Source organism: Zonotrichia albicollis, chromosome 10 (assembly GCF_047830755.1).
Source record: "Zonotrichia albicollis isolate bZonAlb1 chromosome 10, bZonAlb1.hap1, whole genome shotgun sequence".
NCBI classification, from domain to species: Eukaryota; Metazoa; Chordata; class Aves; order Passeriformes; family Passerellidae; genus Zonotrichia; species Zonotrichia albicollis.
The window spans coordinates 7,329,444-7,346,807 of NC_133828.1; the positions used below are offsets into that span (position 1 = coordinate 7,329,444).

At 40.4% G+C, this 17,364-nt stretch overlaps 1 long non-coding RNA gene across 5 annotated transcripts in view; it reads left to right on the forward strand.

The window, feature by feature from the left end:
• Nucleotides 1–17,364, forward strand: part of LOC141730425 (uncharacterized) — a 101,518-nt gene that overhangs the window by 63,678 nt on the left and 20,476 nt on the right. For 4 of the 5 annotated variants that reach the window (XR_012581907.1, XR_012581909.1, XR_012581906.1 and 1 more), the window contains one exon: nucleotides 4,535–4,650. The exons of the other annotated variant lie outside the window; for it this stretch is intronic. This is a non-coding gene — a long non-coding RNA (uncharacterized LOC141730425). The remainder of the gene's footprint in view (nucleotides 1–4,534; nucleotides 4,651–17,364) is intronic. 5 annotated transcript variants of the gene reach the window in all.

Here is a 17,364-nt window from a genome sequence, read left to right on the forward strand (position 1 = left end):
GGATTGCAGTTATTGTGGCAAAAGCACTTTTTTTGCTTTCCTGCAGCCCTATCAGCTACAGTTTAATGGAAGGGAATTTGAGGGGAGTATTCCTCTGACATGGTTCGGCAGGTGTGGGAGGGAGAAGGAGAGGTGTGCCTCTGCTCACTGTGTAAAATAAATCGTGCTGCACCATGTGTAAGGGTTGAAGGGTCTGACTGTAGCAAGGCTGGGCTGCAATCAGCACTCCCACAGCCAAACTTTGGGAAAAGCACTTGTGGCCCAGCTTGTGATTATCTGCTACAAGGACACCTCACCTTGCCAGTCCTCATTTGTATATAACCCATTGGGAGGAATGTGATATAATCAGGAGTGCTATGTCCTCTGTCACTAGAGATGAAATTTTCCTGCCTTTTTTATTTTTATTTACTTTGCTTCCTTGGCATCTTGCCCTCACCCACTGGTTCTGCTTTACATTTCTGTTCTTGCATGCAGGAAGCAATAACCACTGAAGGTGCCCAGAACAGTGCAAATAAATGTATTTGAATTAAAGATGATACCTACCTGGTTTGGTTTTTGGGGATCTATTTTATTCCACTATTTCCTAGAGGGGTTTATTTCATCTGAAAAATGAATCACATGGATTTAACAGTCTTCATTTTCTTCACTGAGGTACCAGGTATCATCCCCCTTCAATGAATTAAAGTTTGAAGTCTAAATTGGATTCAGGAGGCATGAAAAGAGGATGCCTTTAAAAACGAATATATTAGATAGTCCTTGGGACTCTGTGATATGAGACAAGGGAAAAAATAAGAGAGAGGTGCAAATACCCACAATTTGTTCTGTCTGTGGAGGCACATTAAAAAGTTCAGTGTGGGGGTCCATGAATGTGCTGGAGAGCTCTCTCCTCTGCCACAGCTGCTTCAGGTCTGGAATTCAGGTAACAGAGCAAACCAGACTTAGCCTGACTCTGGTTTTCCAATCATCTAATGTATCCTATGGCTAGAAATATTATGAGTGTCATCACGTATCTCTCACAATGACACCTTTTTTTAGCTGGAAGCATAAATGGTTTCAAAGATATTGGAGGGTGAATATGTTTTTTTTCAAATTTGCTTTTGCTAGACTCTCATTTAAGGCATACTTGTTTTTGGTTTTGTGTTAGTTCAATAGTACTGTTGTCCCCAAAATACCCTTTTTTCCTTAAATCGGACCTCAATTTTCAGTAACTTCATGGGGATGTTTCATTTTTTTGAGTGGTTTTTAGGCCTCACTGGGTCCTACAGGGCTGAGGTCCCTTTGCACTCCTTTGCATCTTCCTGCTGCCATCAGTGGCTGCTGGCTCTTGGAACAGAATTCCTCCATGGAGTGCTGAAAGTAGGTTAGGCTGAAGCTCTCACAAGCCTCCCTGGAGGGAGTTTCAGATGTGCAAATCCCAGTGAACTATCATCTCAGCAAAATGTCACTGAGACATCACACAGACAGGGCTGACTCCCTCTGCTTCCTCCTGGAAACTTTTGGAAATTGGAAAAGGACCTGCAGTGTCAGGAGAGGTCAGAGTGCACGTGTAAAGTGCTCCTGTGTGCTCAGCTCGCTCAGTGCTGCTCCCAAAGTTTCCACTGGGACAGAGAGTTCTTTTTAGCTGGGCAATTAGAATATGAAACAAAAAAAGGAGGTCATCTAAATAGGGCCCCTTTGTAATTTCTTACATAATATTGTGCATGGCAAGAATGACTTATTGACCCTACTTAGGGCACAGAGGGATGATAGACAGTTCATAATCCTTCCTAGGCAGCGATTGCTTTCAATTTGGTGGTGCTGCATTTGTTGAAAAAATGTTCTTTATATGTATTTAGTATGAAGAAAGCTAAGGTTTTGTAAAAGAAACATGATTATTGAGAAGACTGCTTTCACTTTTGTGAGATTTCTATCAAATCAGTCTAATAGTAATGAAAATCATTGGAAAATTTTGCAAGGTTAAGAGTGGGCTTTGGTCTTGTCCTTGGCATGCAGGTCCTGTCACTTAGGCCTGTATCCTTGGAAAGACTGGGGTATTATAAATCCCACCTAAACCCCTTCTGGATGCTAACTGCACTATATTGCTTGAATAGATTTCAAATTTTCTTCACAGTGGTGAAGAATTAAACCTTTATGTTTCAGTTATAGGTTACATTTAAAGTTATTTCTAAATAGAAAAATTGCAAAATTCTCAGGTTTGGGCTTGTTTAACACACCTGAAGACATATGACAGAAGAAAAGCCATGAAATGATACATTTCCACAGCTAATAAAAAAAAATCAAACTCTCTCTCTCTTTTTTTTTTTTTTTTCTAACCAAGGGAAGTATTTTATTAGAGACAGTAGTGAAAACTTTTGATCACTGAATATTTTTTGGCTCGTATCTAGTTAGGATCTTCCTCCAACCAACCACATAAGGATTCAACTGTTGCAAATGAGCAGTGTAGTGTTGATACCCTTTTATCTCTTTTCAACCTTCCCCTCAGTCTGTATGCACACATACATGCAAATCTCTTTCTGTGGAATCTAGAGAAGTACTGAGGAAATACACTTTGTACATATGAATTGTGCAGTGTCTCATTCTGCATTGAAAAAATGATGTAAGATCTCTTTGGTCAATCATACAGAGCTATGGATTTTAATTTCCAGAATTAGTATTCAACCAGGTTTGCAAAAGGTTTTTAATTTCCAGCATTATTAGTGGGTCAGGTTTGCAAAAACAGTGTCTGGCTTGTCTAAATACCCTCACTGTGATGTCCCCTCCTTCTCCCTGAGCTTAGAAAAATATTGTCCTCTTGAAACTCACTTTGTGATCTATTTAACAAGTAAATGTCAGGTCCAGTGGGGGCTACAGACCTGAAAAGCAGCATTCAAAAAGGCAGCCCATGGTGCAGTGTCTGGGTTTCCTTTTAACAGTTACAAAGGGCACATTAACACCTGATAATAGAAAATCATTCTGTTTCACAGTTCTGTGTGTAAAAGTAGTGGGGATTCAGCCTACTTTTATTTATTTTTCTTAAATAACCATGGGTCAGTGAAACAGCATCTCCCAACCCACGTGCAATACAAATCCCAGAAAAATCTTTAAAATAATTGCATATAATTCAAGCCTACCTGTTTTGATGCATTTTCCCCCTACCTGTAAAAACGGAGCACAAAACCATAATTAATAGATTAAATTCTGACTGAATTTACTGAGCCAAGTAGCAGCTAGGGTTGGTCTGGCTGTGCTGGCTGAGGGCTTTGGAGTATTGAGACTTTTGGAAAAGGACCTGGTCTTTCCCTGCAAGGTGCCTGAACCAAACAGTGAGGTATTTTTGTAATCAGTCCATCATTGTTTTGTGTGCTCTATTAGTACAATGTACCAAATAACATATTTTTATCTCCAGTACCCTTAAAAACAGTTTTGTTGCAGTTGGAAAAATTATTTTGCAGTTTAATTTCCATAGTCAGAGGCTTTTCATTAGCTGAACTTCCTATGACATTAGTTTATTCTGCACGTAGTTCAGTTGTATTAGGGAATATCACAGCATTTAAGTATCTAGGTGTACAGGTTTTTGTAATCAGTCCCTGACAACATCTGTCAAAACAATATGGGAAAATCCTGGCTCGTGTTGTCATTACAGAATGGGACTGTTTGTTTATTCAATAGAAGAAATAAAGCATATTGAGGGAAGGCCAGAAGAGTCACTCTGACTCAGTTACTGAGACTTCCAGCTTCCAGCTACAGGATATTTTGGTTCCAGCATTTCACATCAATAATAAACAATCTTTATGGGAACCATTGAATGATGACAATGAGATCACAAATTGAGAGCCAGGCTATATATTTTTTGATCTGTTGTATGCGATAGTTTACATTAGGGTCAATCTCAAGATCGGAAAGAGGCAGGTTCTGTACCACAGCATTTCAAATAAATGTTTGTCAGCTATATGAGATACTGTCAAAAATTCATCACTGTAATTCTTCCAAGATGGTCTGTTGATGCAAACTGTCAGAGCACATGGTAATAATATGAGCATTTATGTGATTTACAGTTCTACAAAATGGCAAATAACTAGAAATTTCTCCCACTGAAAGTATGCATAGGCTCTTTGGATGTCAGAAATAGTGTCTGTGACAGCTGCTGCACGTATAAATCATGGTCAACTGTTTAAAATGTTCTCTGTATATAAGTACATGCACTTATCCTGGCATCTTCATAGTCCATTTCCAATATCTAAGTGACAGATTGTACTTTATGTAATTGTGCAGTTTCCTGTGTTCTTATTAACTCTTTAATCCCCTGATGAGTTCAGTGTTTGCAACAGTATATCTTGGTCAGTAGAACTGGTAGAGCTCAAAATACAAACATTTCCCTACCATGCAGCATCCCCAGGGCCTGTGGGCTTTTTCAGTAATTTGAGTATTTGTCAATATACTAGAAATGGTATTGCACAAAGGGGTTTATAAAATTTTTTGTGTGTGCTCTTGTTCAGAAAGAGATCAAGAAATGGTGACTCGTGGTAATTTATTTTTGTGTCTTGAAAAAATTCAGGTGAGAGGCATTCTTTGATGGCAGCTGCGTTAAGTGCCGGTAGCAGTGGGAAGAGCTTCCTCACGTTTCAGTTCAATTCCCATCTTTGCACCGGCCCTGGTTCCAGAGCTCTTCATGTCTGTATATGCAACAAAGCACTGCCCTAACAAAAAAGTGAAGTTGTTCCCACTTGTTCAAACCTTTCACTTTCATAGACTGATCTTTTATCAGTGCGTGTTGGTTTTTAACTGGCTCGGGATTTATCAGGCCCTGCACACAACCAGCTCATGAATTTGTGATTTGGACCACTGGATTAGAAAATGTATTTACAATAAAAGGAATGAGGACTATTGAATTTGGAGCTTTTTCTTTTTTTCCTTTTTGTTTCTGGCATAGTGTGTAGTTAGAGTTGAGCCAAATTCCTCTTTTTAGCACCACTATGGGAGCTGGGTGCTGTGGAGGCAGAGCACTATCCTTTGAACTGGAAACTTGTGTGTTATAAGGATATTTATCAGCTTGAAAAATTTCACAAAAACAGAATTTCTGTGGTGAAGGAAGCTCCATTCTTCCCAGGGGTATGTTCACTGGATGCTATCATTCATACCTGAACAGGAGTGAAAGAAGAGAAATGGATGTAAGGCATTCAGTTAAGGTAGGAGAAGTGGTGATACACTGGATTCCCCCTTGTTTTCCTCCTTTAAACCATATAGTCCCATGAAGGCACTTTTACAGTTATTAGGTGAATGACTGGAAGCCATAAACTTTGGAAAGATTTGTGACAGTGCACAGGTGTTTGAAACTTTAAAAACAATCTGTGCAATAGAGCAGCCTACTATAAGACTCTTCAGTGGGTACCAGCAGGGTGGCAATGTCAATACTCTTGGCTCAATATAGAAGATAAATTTGGTTTTTGTATGAAGTAAGTTTAATAGCTTTTTCATTTGATAATTTCATGAGGAATAAAATCAATGTACAAAAGTTTGGGGCAATTTGTGCAAGTGCAGCCCATCTCACTGCGCTGAATGATGTCCAATGGAAGATCCTATAGCAGCCTTTTTCCTGGAAAACCACATGGATGTAGCTTCATTTTAATGCAGGATGGCTGTGGCTGTGTGTGCCAATCCACTTCTGTCCTACCATTCCCCATAGATTCTCTTCCTCTCCTTTTTGAGGTTCCTCAAAAGGGCATGTGTATCACTGTGGACAGATAGAGTTCATGTGCATGAGCAGCAGGGATGATTTTCCTCCTGGGAGCTGAGCTGAGTCACCCTGAGCTGTGGTAGGGAGCAGAGGAGGAGGAGGGAGAGCATTCCTGGGATGGGGAGAGGGACTGTGGCTGCCGACAGCTCCCTGTGCAGCTTTGGGCTCAGTGGAAAGAGAAGCAGTGACATGAGTGACTGTGGATTTGTGAAATCACTGCCATGCCTCGCTGCCTCTGTGGTTTGGTCCTGGAACAAACCTGGGTTTGTGTGGCCTCTGCAGTGTGCCATGGCTGAAGTGTCTGTCTGCCTTTCCCTGGAGGCTGGAACTCTTGTTCTGGAGTGTGAGGTGGCACTGCATGGCAGGGATGAGCCACAAGCAGCATGAGGTTTGCCCTTTGGCTTTGGGTCTTGCTCAGGAATGTTCTTTGTGGAGGCTTTTCTCCTTTGGGGGTGCTTGGTGTAGTGCAGCTTGTGGTATGTATGCTCAATTCCCATGGAAGGTAACGGATTCCATGGACATTAACAGCTTTTAATTGTGGTGTTAGATACATGGCCAAGAGGAAATTTTGTGCCAGTGTGTGTGACAAAGAAGCTTGTGAGAAAAGAGCTGTACCCCCATAGTTGTCCTTGCCCAGCCCCAACACCTTGCAGCCTTTCCTGAAACTCTTGGTTGCAGCTCAAGTTTTTTTGGAAGGAAAGGCATTTTGCCTAAGCAAATGTGTCAATACATGCCTGTTGGAAATCTCTGCTAAATAAATAATTATACTGTTGCTCTGTACGATTTATTGTAGTCTGTCAATATCTTGCTTTTAAATATGTTTTAGATAGCAGAAAAGGTATAGGTTTTCTTTTGGGATTGTTGAGGGGAAAACCAGCAAAGCTGAAGGCAAAAATATTGTAGACTGCTTTAAGAAGGGTGGCAAAAACCCCCTGAGAACGACACTTAAATATTTATTAAAAATCCAGTGTTTTCAGTGAAGCTGCCTTTAGGAAATGCTGTGATTTCATTTCAGTGATGTGTTAAGAAGAAAAACAGAATTTCTGAGCAGTTGTCTCAAGCTTTATATGGGTTGAAGGTTTATGTTCTGCTTGTGTTTTGATAAATTTTCCTTGCAGGCATAAGGTGTAGAAACTTTTAATTAAAGCTTAAATTCTCAAGCAAGGAGTAAGTGTTGTGGTAAGGAGCAGGCACTTGGTCGTTGTGTAATTCCCAGAAAAGATTTCTGTGGAGCTGAGGTGGCTGGTTAGAGGGCTTGAGCACTGGCAAACTCAGATGGAAGATATTGCAGGTGAACATCTTCTTTGGGAAGTGTCTCTGCTGTTGCCTTTTGCTGTTTTCCCTCAAAAACGCTTCCAGAGTGTGACAACTTGAGGACAACAGCTTTCTGCAGGTATGTGTAGAAAAGGAATGCATCCTAGTTAGAAGGTGTGGCATTAATCATTCTGAGGTGAGTTCTTGGCATTTTTTGGAGAAGCCAAGTGCCACCCAGCCAGGCCAGGAGGAGTGGGACAGCAGAGTCAGACCTGGGGCTGCGCTGCTTCCCCTCTGCTTTGGCATTGTTTGGGACAAATGCTTTTTAGTTCATAGCACCAAACACTGCCATTCCCCACGGAAACAGGGCTATTCTTTCAGCTGTACAAGGCATGACCATGCTGTTGTTTTGAGTAAATTAAACCTTGTTGGCTAAAATCAACATTCTTCCTTCTTCTTGTGAAGTGATGGTAGGATTTAAATAAGTACAGAGAACCTGAGTATGCAGACTAATTTGCAAGATGTATATAAAATGTATGCAGCCTTCAAGGGAGTTTGATGGACACTGTCACTTGCTGGGTTTGCTCTTCTAGGGGACAAAATCAAATGGCTGCATATGTATTTTAAAAATTGTTGTGGCTGCAGGGAAAATATTGGAGCCATGAGGACATTTTCACTAGCTTGGAGATTAGAGAGGCCTTTTTGGCAGGAAGAAAATGTAGCTTGCTTGTAGCACCTGCATATACTTGCATGTCTATGATCTTCCAGTTTTACAGCCTGTGGTAACTATTATCTCCTCGATATACTTGCAAAATTCATATGTTCTTCTTCTGGAAGTTCTGCTGGGTGGAGAGGAAATGCAGTGCCTAGTACAAACAGTTCCTTGAGAAGGCTACATTCCTACATTTATCTGTCATGTAGAAAAAATGCAACTCAAGAACCTATTTTTAGCACAGTTTCTGAGAGTAGTAATTAAATATATTTTTAAAAATTTTACCATGTAATAGTAAAGCAACTTCTGTAATTTTATTTACCATTTCTGGTACATAGCCCCCATTAAATTGCAGTAGCATTTACTGTTTATCTTGCCAGCTATCTGATCTTTGAATATTTCTAAGGAGAGAAAGGGAGGAGGGGAAAGAAGATACTAAGCTTATTTACATTAATTTCACTATATTTTAGTATCATTCAGTTTAGTCTTGGTTGTAAGTTTCTCTTTTGTAATGTATTTGGGCAATCCAATTCTGTCTTAATCTGTTTCAAGTATGATGGTCAGGATGTAGAGTTTGGTGGAAATTTGGGAAATTTGGTGGTATGTTGGGCAGCAGCTGGAAACCACAGTTAGTGAACAGTCCTTTGGATTCAGCAAAGATGCTGAGAGTCATTCCAGGAGGTTCCCTGTGTTGCACATAGAGAAAGAGAAAAAGCTGAACTGTAAACTTCAGTGTCATCTTATCATTTGCCCAGAATTGTTAAATATTCAGTCCAAACTTCTAATACCCAGGTAAAAGTTAAAAAATTTCAAGCATTCATGATCTTTTCAGGGCTAGTGTTTACCCTGGAGGTCTGCATGCTGAATAAGTTATAATTGAGTATTAATCTGTGAATATTTTGTAAATAAAGTTTTTAATTGCTGTCATTTAATGTAAAACCTTCTGAAAGTCATAAGTCCTAAAAATAGAAATCTGGCTTTAGGGTTTTGTCTACAAAATTAGCAGTAAATCACTACAAAATAGCTATTCTAAACCACTTCTCAGTGCAGATATTTCTAATGCTACATGGTAAGGTTGCACAGAGTGACAGCTGTCCTGTCCTGTCCTGGCCTGTCTTATTTTACAGCAAAATAAGAGACAAGCCCAAAGCCTGTCTAGCTCAATGTAATTACTCTAATTTCTCTAATTTGCAACTCTACTTCACATAAGGTGAAATGCTGACCCTGCAATGGGAGTGAGAAAAGTCTTTTAGAGTAAGCATTTTTTGAATACAGTGGAATACCCAGGTTTCCTATAGAATAAGAATGACTATTATGTTGATATTGGTTTGGGTAATTACAGTTAGATTATATCATAAAAGCACACATCAGCATTACAGTTCTGGCTGAAATCCTGATATTTTAAAATCCTTTGAGTGGCAGAAAGTCAGTATTAGGTATTAATTGGGCCTCATTACAGAAACAAAAAGAGATCCTGATATGACCTGAGGCTACATAACAATAATTTCCATCTGTTAAAAGGCATGTGCCAAAGCCAGAGCACAGCAGAAATTTCTCTTGTCCAAACTTCTGGGATATTTGGAAGAGCTCTGAAATAAAATGGTGACAATGTGCACAATGGGCCTTGTTTTAAATTCTTTGAAATTGTCCATTTACCTGTGGCATCACATAAACAATGCTAATAACATCTATTCATATAGAGTAAGACACACTTCTGCATGCTGAGAACTGCTGTAATCTGTAAAATCTCTCCAAAAGGAGGAATAAGGAAACATGATCAGAGCAGGGCAGGTGTCAGAGAAACTCTTCCAAGTGTCTGCCATGACTGACCTCTAGGTCAACACACAAGACTTGACCCAAATCATTCAGCAAAGCAACCTAGAACATAAAGTAGAGCAAGAATATCTGAGTTAAAATTGTAAAGGCTTCTTCAGGATATTCCAAATATTGTAAGCAAATGGTTCTGGCTAGTGGCAGCTAATCCCTGTTATTAATGCATGTATATCCATGAGTGTATGCATGTTACTTGGCCTTTGAAAACAGGCATTGCTCACCTGAATTGTAAAGATTATTTGAAATCAAGGGAATGTGGAGCAGACCCCAGCAGTGCTGGTCAGTGTGCACTTGGGTTTTTGGTCCTTTGTAGGCAAAGGCCAGTGAAGTGGCTTGAGCTTTAGCCCTTCATCTATCTAAAAGCAAGGATGAGTCTTGCTTCATGCTCCCACAGACCATTTCAAAGGTGGTACTCAACCTCAGAGTGACTTTTATTCTTTCAGTTAAGAATGGTGCTCTAGGATGAATCAAATGAGCTCACACCATGACTAGGAAAGCCTTTTCAGGTGTTGACTTATGCTGTGAAGATAAAGAATTTCCCTGCCTTTTTCTGAAAGCAAAATTAACACTTTTTTTGCCTCTGTGTCGTAGGGCAGTGTCGTGTGGAGATCCTGGGCTGGCTCTGAAGCTGCTCCTGGGCTGGGGCAGGACTGTAGCACTCCCTTAGGACTCTGCCAGGGTATTTCCTGGGCTGGGCTCCATGCAGGGAACTAAAAGTGGACAAGTTGCTTTCCAGAACCACAGTAACTTATTTAAAGCTGCTTCAAATGTCTCTGCAAAGCCTTGCAGGGCCCTGTGTGAATTCACCCAGCACCACTGCCACGCACTTTCCACAGCCACATATGTTGGAACAAGGGGAAGGGAAAATGCAGCTACATTGGCTTGCTATATGCTATAAGAATTTATTATGTTCAATTCCAGATGAGCAAAAATTTGTCACAGATCTATTGTTTTCTGTTAGTCATGTTTGTGTTTATGCTGACATCACTGAGCCAAAGTTGGATCATGGCATTAAACTGAACAGGGACTGACATATATGCAGGACCTGTTGAAGGAGTTGAGAAAAGTTCCATGTAAAAAGAGGCAAAAAGTTGGACAGTTATTTTATTTAGATCTGATTCACATGGAAGTCAGCATCATCTGATTTTATTTCCCTATTGGGGTTGTTTCTTTTAACCATGAATTCCCATTAAAACAGCTCTTTGACAACAAAATTAGTCAGTCATTTAATTTTAATGTGTGGCATTAAGTAAGCTGGGTGGCAAATTGTCTTCTCAAACAGATTGACTTATTTTACCTGTGGGAAAGGAACAGCTGAACAGCTAGGAGGGAAATCTGCCAGTTCAGAAAATTTATTGTAACTTCCTCAGCAGAGACGAAATTGTTTGGTTTTGAATGCTAGTTTGCTTTTGATGTTTTAATCTAACTGAAGACTTTGTCATACCATTTGAAATTATCCTCAGGGTTCGAAGCTATCACTGGAACTTGCAAAAGTAATTGATACTTATTCTGTGTTGTTCACTGTGTTTATATGACTACAAGATGAGTTTTTCCTCTCTTTATAGCATGCAATAAAATCTTCAGTACTGTAGTGGAGAAGGCAGCGTGGTAAACCGGAACAGCTTTTGTTTGATATACCTGTCCTTTTCTAGCCAGAGGAACAGGATGGAGGCTTTTCCTTTTTGCAGGAAGACTGAGAAAACTTTCTCCTTACAAAAATAATTTTGTGCTTTTCCATCACCTTTTTCACAGAGGCACTTTGGCCTCTTGTCCTGAGAATTGTCTTGCTAGCTGTTATTAGTTGTAATCACAGCATACTGTTGAAATCCCAGTGTGTGCACTCTATATTAGTACAGTTTCTACAACCCAGGATTTTTCCAGAGAGAGCTGAGAGGCCTGAGGACTTGCACTGTGTTACTTTTGAGTAAAACTTCATGGTATTGTCCAGGGCTCCACTGACATTGCTGGGAGCAATAATTCCTAGACTTTAATCTGTTGGTGTCTTGGGCTTTAAGCAAGCAGCTTAACCCTTGAACATTTTACCTGTGACATGGAACAACTTTCTGCAGATTTTATGGGTGTTAAGAGACCAGGATACTGGCAATGCATTTCAGATTGCTTCTTCTTGATAACAGTCATTCATTAAAATGAGACAGTTTTTATCAATTTATGCTGTGTGTCATAGTATGGAATTATATGGTATTAAAACCAGGCATGTTGTTACAGCTCTCGTTTACTATGTCATCTGTTGGAAGCAATTCTTGCCTGTCCTGCTTTGGAGATGAAATAGAAAGACCCAAAGACAACCTTAAATTATAGTAACAAATCTCAGAATCATTTGGGACTATTTTTTTCTTACTTCCTTTAGGACAGGATGGTGGTGGGTGCTGAGTATGGTCACTCTGGATATGTGTGGCCTAGTGTGGTTGGAGCCCATGCTGACACTGATGTGTTGTTTCCACAGGCATCATTTTGGCCACTAGAACTGATTAACAGCATGTGTGTGTGTATTTGGCAAATGGTGGGTGATAGGACAGATCAGCTTGTTACTAGGTCCTCATCAAGCCATCAGTGAAACACACCAAGGGAGATGGCAGGGAAGATTTGTTCCCTCCTCTCTCTGTGGCAGGGCAGGAATCGGCCTTTTTGTGTATTTTCTCTCTTCTGGTGATTGTGGAAATAGGAGTATTTGCACCCCACAAAAAGAGCTTCAGATGGTAAGCACAAGAGCAAAGAGTAAGACCCTGCCAAGGGGAAAATGTAACCTGTCCAAATCTGTTCATTACTTATTTTCCCTCCACAATCAGCAGTACACAGGAAAAAAGGGGAAACAGATTATCATTTAGAGTGAAAAGGTGGAGGTGGCTTACAAATGGCTGAGAGGCAGATGACAGCTTTTGATTTTTGTGGTATCCCTGTGAGAACTTTTTAATACTGCATTATCACATTAGGTGTTAGTAGTGCCATGTGTTCATTTATTCGAGGAAATTACTCAGAACTGCTCGTTATGTTGTAGATTTGCATAATATGTTTAAAAGCAATTTAAATAAAATTTATTTCAGATTTATGGAATCTTCTCTGAAGATTTTTTTCTCTCAGTAATCTGATATGCTGTTACCTCTGTGCCACACAATGTAAGGCTAAACCTTCCAGCCAGATTCTTATCTCCATCTGGTGTGTGCACATGGGAGGACAGTTTATAATGCCATCTGAAATAAATAAATTGTATTTCTTATTTGATCTGAATTCTGTCTTCTGTACAAAGCAGGAGCTATGAAATCCAGGAAATCCTATGACTAAAGGATGAAGTGTTTTCTTTCAGTTTGGGAAGACTGAATGTTGGTGTGCTGGGTGTCAGGATGAAGCAGGACAAGGTTAAGCATGGAGTCAAGAGTGCAGGGCTGTAGGGCTGGCAGTCTCTGTGCAAAACCTCTGCTCTGACATGCACAGAAATGTGGCTGATTACTCCCACCCAACGGCCAGCTCATTGATTAAAAGGGCCAATGGGCTTCCATCCAGGAGTGCAGCAGGAAAACAAACAGCTAGGCTGAAAAACAAGACTATTTAACCATCTGAAAGAGCATGGGGCCATCCCAGCTGCTGCAGAACCTGTCACGACTTGGCTGCCAAGAAGCCAGATGCTTGCATCAGAGGAATGTGTGTTTCACAAGGCGCTACCTCTGCTGCTGACACACTGCGACACGTCCGAGGAGGCAGCAGCAGAGAGCAAATCAGTCAGCCTTGCCATCAGCTGCCAGCCCTGCTGGATCACTGACACCTGGGCAAATGCATGCTTTCATCAGGAATAGATTATGGGAATAACCTTGTCCTCATAATAGAGACCACTTTCAATATCCAGCAGGGACCTCTGTCCATATGTGAAGTTAAACACTGCAGGACTGATTTAATGGTTGGATCCACTGGAATCTGCATTTGCAGAGGCTTACTGGTGTGATTAAGGATATAAAAAGCCCTTCAACATGCATTGGTTTTGGGCCTGCTCCAGAATCCACTAATGCCATTGATTTCAATTAATTCCGGATAAGGTCACTGGTGGTTGAATCAATTGTTTGATTCCAGAAACAACAGGAAAGGCAAAGAAGGAATAATGACTTAAAGCTATGGAATTAAGGAGAGCCAGTCCTATGTGCTTCTATTTTGTAATTATATTTACAATATTTATGAGTTCCCTTGTAGTTCAAAAATTCAGCTTCTTCACACTGATTCCAGTTTCAAGTGGCAAACGCTCAAAACAAACTTTTTATGATTTGCTTAATATCGTCTTTTACAATGAGGCAATTTGTAGTGAAAGGCAATGTCCTTTAAAGACATCCCATCAATTTTCTCCAATGAATGCCTTTCATAGAATTCTACTGAAGCAAAAATTATGGAACTGAAAATGATTTAGAAATTGATTGCAAATCACTGCTGTGGCAGGAGCAATCATATATGCTCATTTTAGCTCTCAGCTCATCTGAAAAGGCTAGATTAAACATTTCATTTTAGACTTTCTTTTTCCTATGTGTCAGAATTGGATGTCAAGGCTTCATCCTGACACTTCTGGACAGGATTTCCCATAGTGTGGGATGTGAGTAAAGGTTTCCATATAAAGGTGCCCTTCCAGGAGGTAGAATATAATATTTTTTAACTGCAGTGACAGGGGCTGAGGAGCGGACAGGTTGTTACAGAAGCTGTCTGGAAGCTCTTGGAGAGGGCAGCATGGCAGTGCCAGGAATGGAGAGCACAACTGGCTAGGACTGATGATATCTCCAACCCTGATGCAGCAGAATGGCCAATCTGAACAGAGTTACTGTTGTTATATGCTATTTGCTGCTTTCTCTGAAGCTTAAATACATAAATGTGACAGAAGAGAGAGCTATTGTTTGTTCCAGCAGTAAAACCTGCCTTTGCTAAGGACCTTTTCCCTATTCTTGACATGCAGGGGAAGTAAAAAGCTTTGAAAAAATCACCTAGCAAGGTTAAAAACCAAATTATCATTGTGATCAAAAGCTTACCAGCCAACCAAACTGCTTCAACTGAAGGCCAGTTTTTGACAGTGAGTATCTGAGGAGATTCATATACTGCCCTCACACCCTTCCTTTTATTCTCTCTACTTTTTTCAACTTGCCAGTTGTTTATCTGCTTGGCCAGTTACTCCAGGAAAGTGTTTACTGTGTTAACTTGTGACACCTCACGTTCTTGTAGGCCCATGTTTTGTAGGACATAGCTGTGTTGGTAAAAAGTGAGCATAATAGCCAATTTTCAGAGAACATTTTGCTCTTCAGTACACTGGAGAAATTTCCATGATATTTTAGGAACCAGCTCAACACCTCCAACCATGTGCAACTCCAGAGAGGGCAAATTCTGCAGCCAACAATTTGTTTAACTTGTTGTTTTTATTTTTAAATTTGTACTCCAGTGATCTAAGTATTTACTGTGGGACTAAAATATAAGAGATAAGGATTTTTTATTCTACCATATTACAATCTGTTGAGATTTTAACATCCTGCAATGTTACCCTACATTAAACTGCTCTTCAGCCTGTCAGCTTGTCTGTCCTTGCCCCAGCAGTGGTTAGAGAGTAAAACAAGAGTTTTACATGGGTTGGCTGGCTGAGGCTGCACTGAACCATACAGAACTCTCAGGACTCTGGGAAATCTCTCAGGGAAAAAGCTCTTAGCTCTTCCCACCTGCCTTTTAACTCTTCAGGCTGTGGGGCACCTCTGCTGCAGCTTTAGGGGTCTGTGGTGAGAGACTGAACCTTGAGACACCTGGTCCAAGCTGTTTTCTGCTCCTGAGCTGGTTAGAAGTGTGCAAGCACATCACAAGTTCAGGGATTCTGGCATGCTTCAGTAAAAGTGCAGTTTAGGTGACTTAATCCCAGCCAATTAGTGCATTTTCCAAGAAGATGTCCTTGTTTTGGATTCTTCAGTGAGGAGGAACTTTTTAAGTTAATAACAAAGTAAAGACAAAATGTGGATAGCGAACCTTAAGTAGCATGGATTTTGTGTTACTATGAGACATGGGGTCTTTAAGAGATCCTGGCCATACTGTGAGAGGTTAATTGACAAGCTCTCCTAATATCTGTGTGCCCTTAGATCAGTTTGTGAAGTCTCATCTTACCTGTCTGCTCATCAAAAATGAGGCAGTAGAAAGCTGAATTATTTCCTCAGATAAAAGAATCAGCTCAGCCTACTGCACATCAGGCCAGGAGCAATGACTGCTGCCCATGACTTTGACTTCTTAATCTTTCCACTCAACCTGCAGCTAGTCAAGGACTGAATTCTGCTGTTAATTTTGTTCTACCAAAATTCATGGCATTCCTGCCAAAAATAAGTGGTATCTGCACAGCCAGCAGCTATATCTTATGACTTAGAATAGAAATTAGATGGATAAGTGCACTGACAGGGTGAGCTAATGGCCACTCCCTTAATAAGTGCTGTAATTTGAAGAATGCAAAATCTGTTTGTCCACCCTCATGGCAATTCTCCTCTTGGGAAGAATAACTCGCTGGTTAAACCCACAGATCTCAGTACTTGTTTTGCTGTGCATTTATTTTTACAATAATCACACTTCTGAAAAAGTCAGAAAAATTGCTTTCAGGCAACTCAAGTCAGTTCCTCTGCAGTGCTGCCTGACCAGAGACATGTGAGTTGTGTGTGTGCCGTCCTGGTCCTGCTCACTCAGGTGTGCTTAGCCTGGAGATGCATTAACATACCCTAGGAAATAAAGTAAGTGCTAACTTTTGCTAAATAATATAAATTTTTCTTGGGAACAGGCTGCAATTTTCCTTAAGGCTCGTCCTTTTTTATTTCATTAAGCACTTGGCTTTTTCAATTAAACTAGTGGTTTCCTTCTTTTATGACTGTATAGTCTCTTCCTTTCTTCTACACGTGTTTGTCTGAATTAGTGTCTCAGAGAAAACCAGTTTGGTCATCAAGAGAGCTTCTGTGTAAACATCAATGTGTTTTGAAATGTTATAACTACTAACGGCAGGAGAAAAAATTAATTTCATCCTTTGTCTGAGAAATCACACTATTAATCTGTGACAGGTTTAACCAAAATCTAACCCTTCTGCTGATCTTATGGGCTTGTTTCTCATGGAAAGAGCTGAAGCCTTCTGGAAATGTGTATGCAAGCACAGGGCCTTGTTCATGTTTGCTTAAATGGCCCTTGTGAAGCTGTAACTAAAGCTCTATGGTTTGAAATTGATCTGATTCAATATGATGTGTTAGTAGTTATTACTCCCACAGCCCACTTCATCCTCACAGTATTTTGAAGACTTCCTAGATCAGACTGGCAAGCTCTTAATGAGAAAGATACCTTGCTGTGTGCAAGAGAAGAGGAACACAGCCCTGTGTGTTTGAGCCAAGGAGGTAAATATAACCCAGAGTTACACAGTATGGTGTTTCTCATGTGCTAAAGGCTGATTAGCCACAGGAATAAATGCAGGGGATTTACAAAAGAGCTCCATCAAAAGTACAAACTTATATTTTAGAGACAGCAAATGGCAGGGGTAGCAATTGCCTGCATGAGCAGTTGCAATGAGTTCAGCACCACCGTGCCAGCAGGGTATTGCTGCCACTCAGGGCAAGCACCAAGAAAACCAGGCACTCTGTTATTAAGGTCACACAAATGTTTTTAATGGCACTCTTTCAGGCAAAAAGCAGGATTTTAGCTTGCAGCTGACTGCTCTTGTTCAGGTGTGTAATTGCATCTAGCCTGATTTACAGCAGCTGAGGATCTGACCCAAGATTGGTTTTCTCTCTGTAAATACAGGCAGAATTTGGGTTGAGGCTTTTATGTGTAGCAATTAAAAAAGCAGCAAAAACTTGGCTTCCGCTCATCCCTG